We start from the raw sequence: 6,427 nt of genomic DNA on the forward strand, positions 1-6,427 counted from the left end.
GTTTTCCTCTTAGAAATGCTTTCATTGCTTCCAATACGTTTGGGTATGTTGTGGCTTCATTTTCATTGAACTCTATAAAGTCCTTAATTTCTTTCTTTATTCCTTCCTTGACCAAGGTATCATTGAGAAGAGTGTTGTTCAGTTTCCACGTGAAGGTTGGCTTTCTATTATTTATTTTGTTATTGAAGATCAGCCTTAGTCCATGGTGATCTGATAGGATGCATGGGACAATTTCAATATTTTTGTATCTGTTGAGGCCTGTTTTGTGACCAATTATGTGGTCAGTTTTGGAGAAGGTACCATGAGGTGCTGAGAAGAAGGTATATCCTTTTGTTTTAGGATAGAATGTTCTGTAGATATCTGCCAGATCCATTTGATTCATAACATCTGTTAGTTTCACTGTGTCCCTGTTTAATTTCTGAAAAATATGGAACGCTTCACGAATTTGCGTGTCATCCTTGCGCAGGGGCCATGCTAATCTTCTCTGTATCGTTCCAATTTTAGTATATGTGCTGCCGAAGCGAGCACTCTGGTGGTTATTTTATTGACATTTAATTTAATCTTTTCATTGTTTTATGCTGTAACAGGGCTGGGTGAGCTGTCCCTCAGCCTGTCTTACAGGTTTTGAGGGCTGTTCTGATAGGGTTGTGGGACACACATCACAGACTCCTCCAGGGCAGATGCCTTGTCACTGTCTTACAAGCTCAGCACCACACACTCACAAGCCTAGGTGAGAGAGGCAAGAGGATGGCAGCCTAGAGACTCTGCTGAGTCATCAAGACAGCCACCATTCCTAGTCCCTGATTCATTGCTATGAGTCAGAAAGAACAACACTGACCTCTCCCTGTGTTGTGTGACTTCCTTTAAACTTGACTTAAAATGGTTTGATTGGTTGGATGGGAATGGTCCCTAGAGACTCACGTGTTTGAATGCTTGGCCCATAGGGAGTGGTACTATCAGGAGATATGACCTTGTTGGAGGAAGTGCGTCACTATGGTGTCAGGCTTTGAGGTCACATGTACTCAAATTATACCTGATGTGGCATCCAGTATATTGGACTATGGTCACCCCTCTGGGTAGGTCTGAATCATTTGGCATGGCTGATCCTTGAGAGATAACATACCAATAACATTTGTCAACTTTGCTTGCAGCAATTCAATTCTAGCACAGGTTCTTCACAAGAACAGTCTAAGGTGAGGACTGTCCCAACAGCTTAGATTTTCTAACCATGTGAGTCCTGAGACTTGGGCTTTCTGGTTATAGGTTTTCCAACTGCAAACATTTAATTTATTTTCATAGTTTATTTGTTTTGTAATTATTTTTTTTTCATTGTCCTCAACAAAATCTCACACAGAACCTGGAATATATAAACAATAATGTTTTATTAACAATTAATACGGTATGCACATTTAAAGTTGTTCCGTGTGTTGTAAAGTGAGCAGTAACTATGGGGCATTACTTTGAAGTTTCAGTCCTGACATGGAGGTTAATTGTCCTGTTCTAGAGTATCTATACTTTTTATTAGAAATTAGTTTTAAATGGATCAACTTCCCTAATAGTGGGTTTAAAGATAAAAAATAAAGACCCAGAGGCACAAAAATAAGCTATCAGCTTGTAATCTATGGCTCAGCCATAAGTCTAAGCAAGTTGCGGTTGCAAAGTTGTCATTCTCCATCTAGAGTTGAGAGCTAAATCCAGTTTAGTTCGCTCTGTCTGGCTGTTTAACTAATTGTTGTGCTTTGGAAATTGAACTCCTTTTCACTTAAAACCTTGGATTTCTGTCTTCTGTTAAAATCTTCAAGGCTTTAAGAATTCTGAGACCACAGTCCAACCTAACAATGACTTTCTTTGTTTGCTTTTCCCGGTGCACATGTCTACCTCTTCCCAGCTTCCTGCCCGGAAGCATTAGGTTGCTCCTTAAAGAATATGACCAAAGGCAGTGAGGAGCTGTCTTCCTCTCTCTGTCCCTGGTCCCTCATCCTACTCCATGCTAACAGCAGGGTCTTCATGCCACTGTAGTAACTCACCTACTAATTCCTTTATGCAAATCCTGCTTGTGTTTGTTCTTGGGTCCATTGCTGGCTTTTCATTGACTGCTACTGCCTGCATTTAGCTGGGCTCAGCCATTGGGAAACACACATAAGACTGAAGGTAGGGTCCATGGAGAATCAGATGTGTGGGCCCCTTCCTCATAGCTTTGTGCAACACCTCTAGCAAAGCTCATACCCACCAGAGTCCATTTGCATCATTCAGGAGCCTAACAGTAAAAAGCTCATATCTCAAGAAGGATAATCCAAGGCAGAATTATTTATGAAGAAACTATAAAGGAGTCTGTATATAAAGTAACTTTAGAGAACATTGTTTAGGATCCTAGACAGATAGGAAGAGCCTGTACATAGTAATCCATTTGAGCCTGACAGCTTCCAGGCACCTTCAGGCAAGGGATGCAGCCAACCAACTGTTAGTAATTAAACTGGGAAGGAACCAGGGAAGTAATACCCTTGGCATTGCTTGCTGCCATTTGTCCATGGTTTCTCACAAAAACATTTGATAAATCAGGTCATTGCTTCTTTATTGGTGGAGTGGACTATTATGTGTACTATAATTTTATAATAACAACTACCACCACTCATGATTACAGCCTTCCAGCCACAAGTTGAATTGTCTCCACCGACTATCTCAACTCTGTCCAGGGCAAGAACATATAAGAATGAGGGTGACTGATTCCTCAAAGAGACTCATTTGCTTAACATTTTGGGGGCTCTTCCAATGTGTTAGGTACAATTCCAGGAATGGGGAAAAAAAAATAACAAGTCGCTGGTACATGAAGCTTATATTTTGATTTCAAGGACAGAGTGTACATGGATTCATATAGAGAGGTTTGAATATTCAAGGCAGAGAGGAGAAACTACACAAGAACTCTGAGCCATGATGGATGGAGCCCGGAGCACTCAAACACAAGCAAAGAGACCTGCTACAGTGAAGACGTGTAGTAAACAAGGCCCACGGGGCCCCCAGGGGCATGATGGAGGCTTGAGAGTTTACTTTGGGTAGCTGAAGCCATGAAGAGCTGAGAGTCAGGAGGTAATAGAGCCTAAGATAGACTGAAGGGCCACTTTGGTGACAGAGGACAAGAATAGAGCAGAATCTGGGTACTGAGCAGAGTGGAATACTGGGACATCAGCTGAAGCAAAGAGTGACAGTAACAGGGGAGGAGAGACAAGGGAATGAGAGGTGGTGAGATTCAGAAATGCATGTGGCTTTCCATAGCAGGGTTCTGAATCCTAGTCTTAGCCAAGATGTTTTAAAAGCTGCATCTGTATTGAACAAGCACAGTCATCATTCTCCAACCAACACTTACATGGTAGTAGGTATTACAGGTAACCTAGTACAACGGGAAACATTATAACAAAGGGGGTGTTTAGGGGATGTGCCAACTTTAGTGGAACATTTTACACAAGAGATTTGAGATCTATAGTTTCACACACAAAGAGAATGACAGTGTTCTGAATTTGGAAATATTGATTTGTTGATAGACAGGGTACACAGGATGTACTTGCAGTTTTACATGTGAATATTTCACAAAAAAATTATAGCAATCATTTTTAGTATATCAATAGTTTTAGTAGATTGAGAAATTAAGTAATGTATACCTATGTTTAAATAAATATGATATTTTCTCATGCATAGACTCTTCTTGGGTGTGGCATCCTATGAGCAGCTAAAGAGAAGGAAGATCTATCTGGGAAGAGTTGGGGAGGGTAAATATGATTAAATCATACTGTACAACATTCTCAAAGAACTAATCAAACATTTTAAAGGACCAATAATAAATTATTTAACTTGTAAGTTACCTCAAATATTTCTGAAAAATAGACATTTTTCATACACATACACACACACACAATTTATGTATGTGTAGCTTAAGTAAAACATGCTATGGGTACCATATGGCCTGAATATTACTCATTTTATTGATATATCTATAGCTCATAGCAATGACTAAGGATTTAAAAAAAAAATGTGTGGTGGTATTGCAGTAAATCTCCTCCCAAATATGCCCTGGCAATGAAAACACAACACAGTTAATGTGATTACATGCTGTGCACCTAGATTGGGCAGATCTACACTACACTACCATCTTCCACATCTATGAGACCCCTTAGAACTTGCGGTTTCTCCAGGCCATGTGTTTCTGCTCTACTTTTCTTCTTCCTCCTCCTCTGCATCCTCTCCCTCTTCCATTTTCTCCTTCTTCTCTCTCTCTCACCTCCTGCTCCACCTTCCCTTTTATCTGCCCAATCATCAGCTCTCCTTTATTTTACAAATCAAGGTGGGAAGCAGGTTTATAGTCAATCACCTGAGTGCTGACTCATTCCTTGTTCTCAACCACTCACAGGAGAACAGAATTAATATCAAATATAATTAGCCCCAGGGCTATCCACAACATGGTGGTAGTAAGTTTTGCCTGTAATTCTTAAACAACTGGCAAACATTAACACTGAAATATAGCAAATATAAAAATGGCGGTAAAGAGACCCCAGTAAAGTACTCAGGACCAATTCAGTTCTGGGCTTGATAACATACAAGGTGAGTCTCATCTAACTGCTCTCTATGAGAATTTGAGTACATGAAACAGTATTTGTGATTTGTTATCACTGGAAATCCTCATCACTGGCTCGATGTCACAAAAACTTGTCTGTCATATATGAGCACTGAAGTGTTAACCCAAGTCATTCAAGAACAGAAAATGCATCCATGTTATTTAAAAAAAAAAAAAAAGATACTGTACAAATTATCTTGTTAGGTGACTGTAATACAAGCAATCACATATATAATGTTATTAAACAATGGAAGATGCCTCATTGTTCACTTTGCTACCTGGTCAGGTGATTAAACACCAGGGACTAAAAGACACTTGATGGAAGAAATAGTTCATTTGGTTTTCAGTTTACAATCCATCATCAAGAAAAGCCAAGGCAGAAACTCCCAAAAGAATGCTTCCTGGCTTGCCCCCTTTGGTTTGCTTAGCTACCCTTAATACACAATCAGGGCTGACTTGCCTAAGGATTACATCACCCAGAGTGAACTGGCTCCTCATACATCAATTAGGCTGAACTGTTCTAGGTCATTCCTTAACTGAGGTTTCCTCTTTCCTGGTGACTCCAGGTTGTTTCAAGTTGACAAAAGAAAAGCATAACAAATTATTTTATTCAAGTTTCAAATCACACACAAGTCTTCATAAATGATGAAAAAGACCCAAGGCAAGCTGTCAGATTTTATGCTTAACTTTGATGACAATTGAACAACTGTCCAGAACTATTGTTGGATCAAGGGTATGATATAATGGTGTGCCCAGAGTCTTTTAGATGGTCTGTGTGCGCTCCTTCCCTCAACCCTGGGAATGAGACAAATGAAAGGGCAGAGACAGAGAACAAAACCTGAAATACAGCACAATGCTGTATTGACTGCTTATTTAAGGTGTATCTGTGCTGCCAATGTGCAAACTCCCCAAGCAGAACAGACTTGAAGTAGCATAAGTCATCTGCAAAGCAGGGGGTTCAGTGACCAGCAGATTTACCACAGCAGAAGAGGCTTGGTATTGGCTGTGGAGGCACACTATGGCCGCTGTAAGAATTTGTTCTCTCAGGAGTGTGTTCATTGAGGGAGTCTAACTGACTCAGAAGGAAAAGCTGTCACCAAAGAGATAGCTTGGAGGATATGCAGTCACTGAAGAGAGCTATCATTGTTTAATGTGCTTGGGTGGTCATGTTTTTCCTTAGCTATAGAAACAACATTAATTGATTAAACTAGTCTATCAGAAGTCCCAATGGTTTACTGTTCCTGGGACTAAAAACCCAGGGCTTTTACTGAGAGTCTGAAAACTCGTTCTCAATCCTGCTGTAATGGTTGGCATTGATTGTCACCTTGACAGAATCATATAGAAAACACATATTGGGCAGGCCTACAAGGGAGTTTCTAGACTGGGTTAATTAAGGTTAGATCTACCTAAATGAGGGCAGCACTCCCTATTCCAGGGGTTGAGATCACAAATAAAAAGCAGAAACCTGGCAGATATAAACTTTTATCATTATACCTGCTAAAAGCAGATGCAATGTGACCAGATGTGGCCACCCCCTGCCCTTCCCCACTGTTGTCGATTGTACCCTCTCAATTATGAAACACCACAGCACTTTCCACTCTTGTTTCGGGTCTAGTATTTGGCTACATCAGTGAGAAAGATAACTTATAAGCTTCTCATTTGGTCTTCCCTCAGCCAAAGGTATAAAAGAATTTCAAGGTCTACATCTTGTTATTGGTGCTCCCGGAAGACAAAGTTTTATTTGCAGAAATGTCACGTTCCATTTGAAAGTGAATGTTGGTCAGTGGTTTGCCTCTGTCACAGAAACTTCTCACAAAGGAAGAC

At 40.3% G+C, this 6,427-nt stretch overlaps 1 non-coding gene across 1 annotated transcript; it reads right to left on the bottom strand.

Annotated features, from left to right (window-relative positions):
* Positions 1 to 421: 421 nt before the first annotated feature.
* Positions 422 to 528, bottom strand: LOC115031260 (U6 spliceosomal RNA). Its single transcript, XR_003836859.1, has one exon. It is a non-coding gene; the product is annotated as a U6 spliceosomal RNA (small nuclear RNA).
* Positions 529 to 6,427: the final 5,899 nt, after the last annotated feature.

The sequence above is a fragment of the Mus caroli genome, unplaced genomic scaffold (assembly GCF_978045245.1).
Source record: "Mus caroli unplaced genomic scaffold, Mus_caroli_1 scaffold_4, whole genome shotgun sequence".
Classification (NCBI taxonomy): Eukaryota; Metazoa; Chordata; class Mammalia; order Rodentia; family Muridae; genus Mus; species Mus caroli.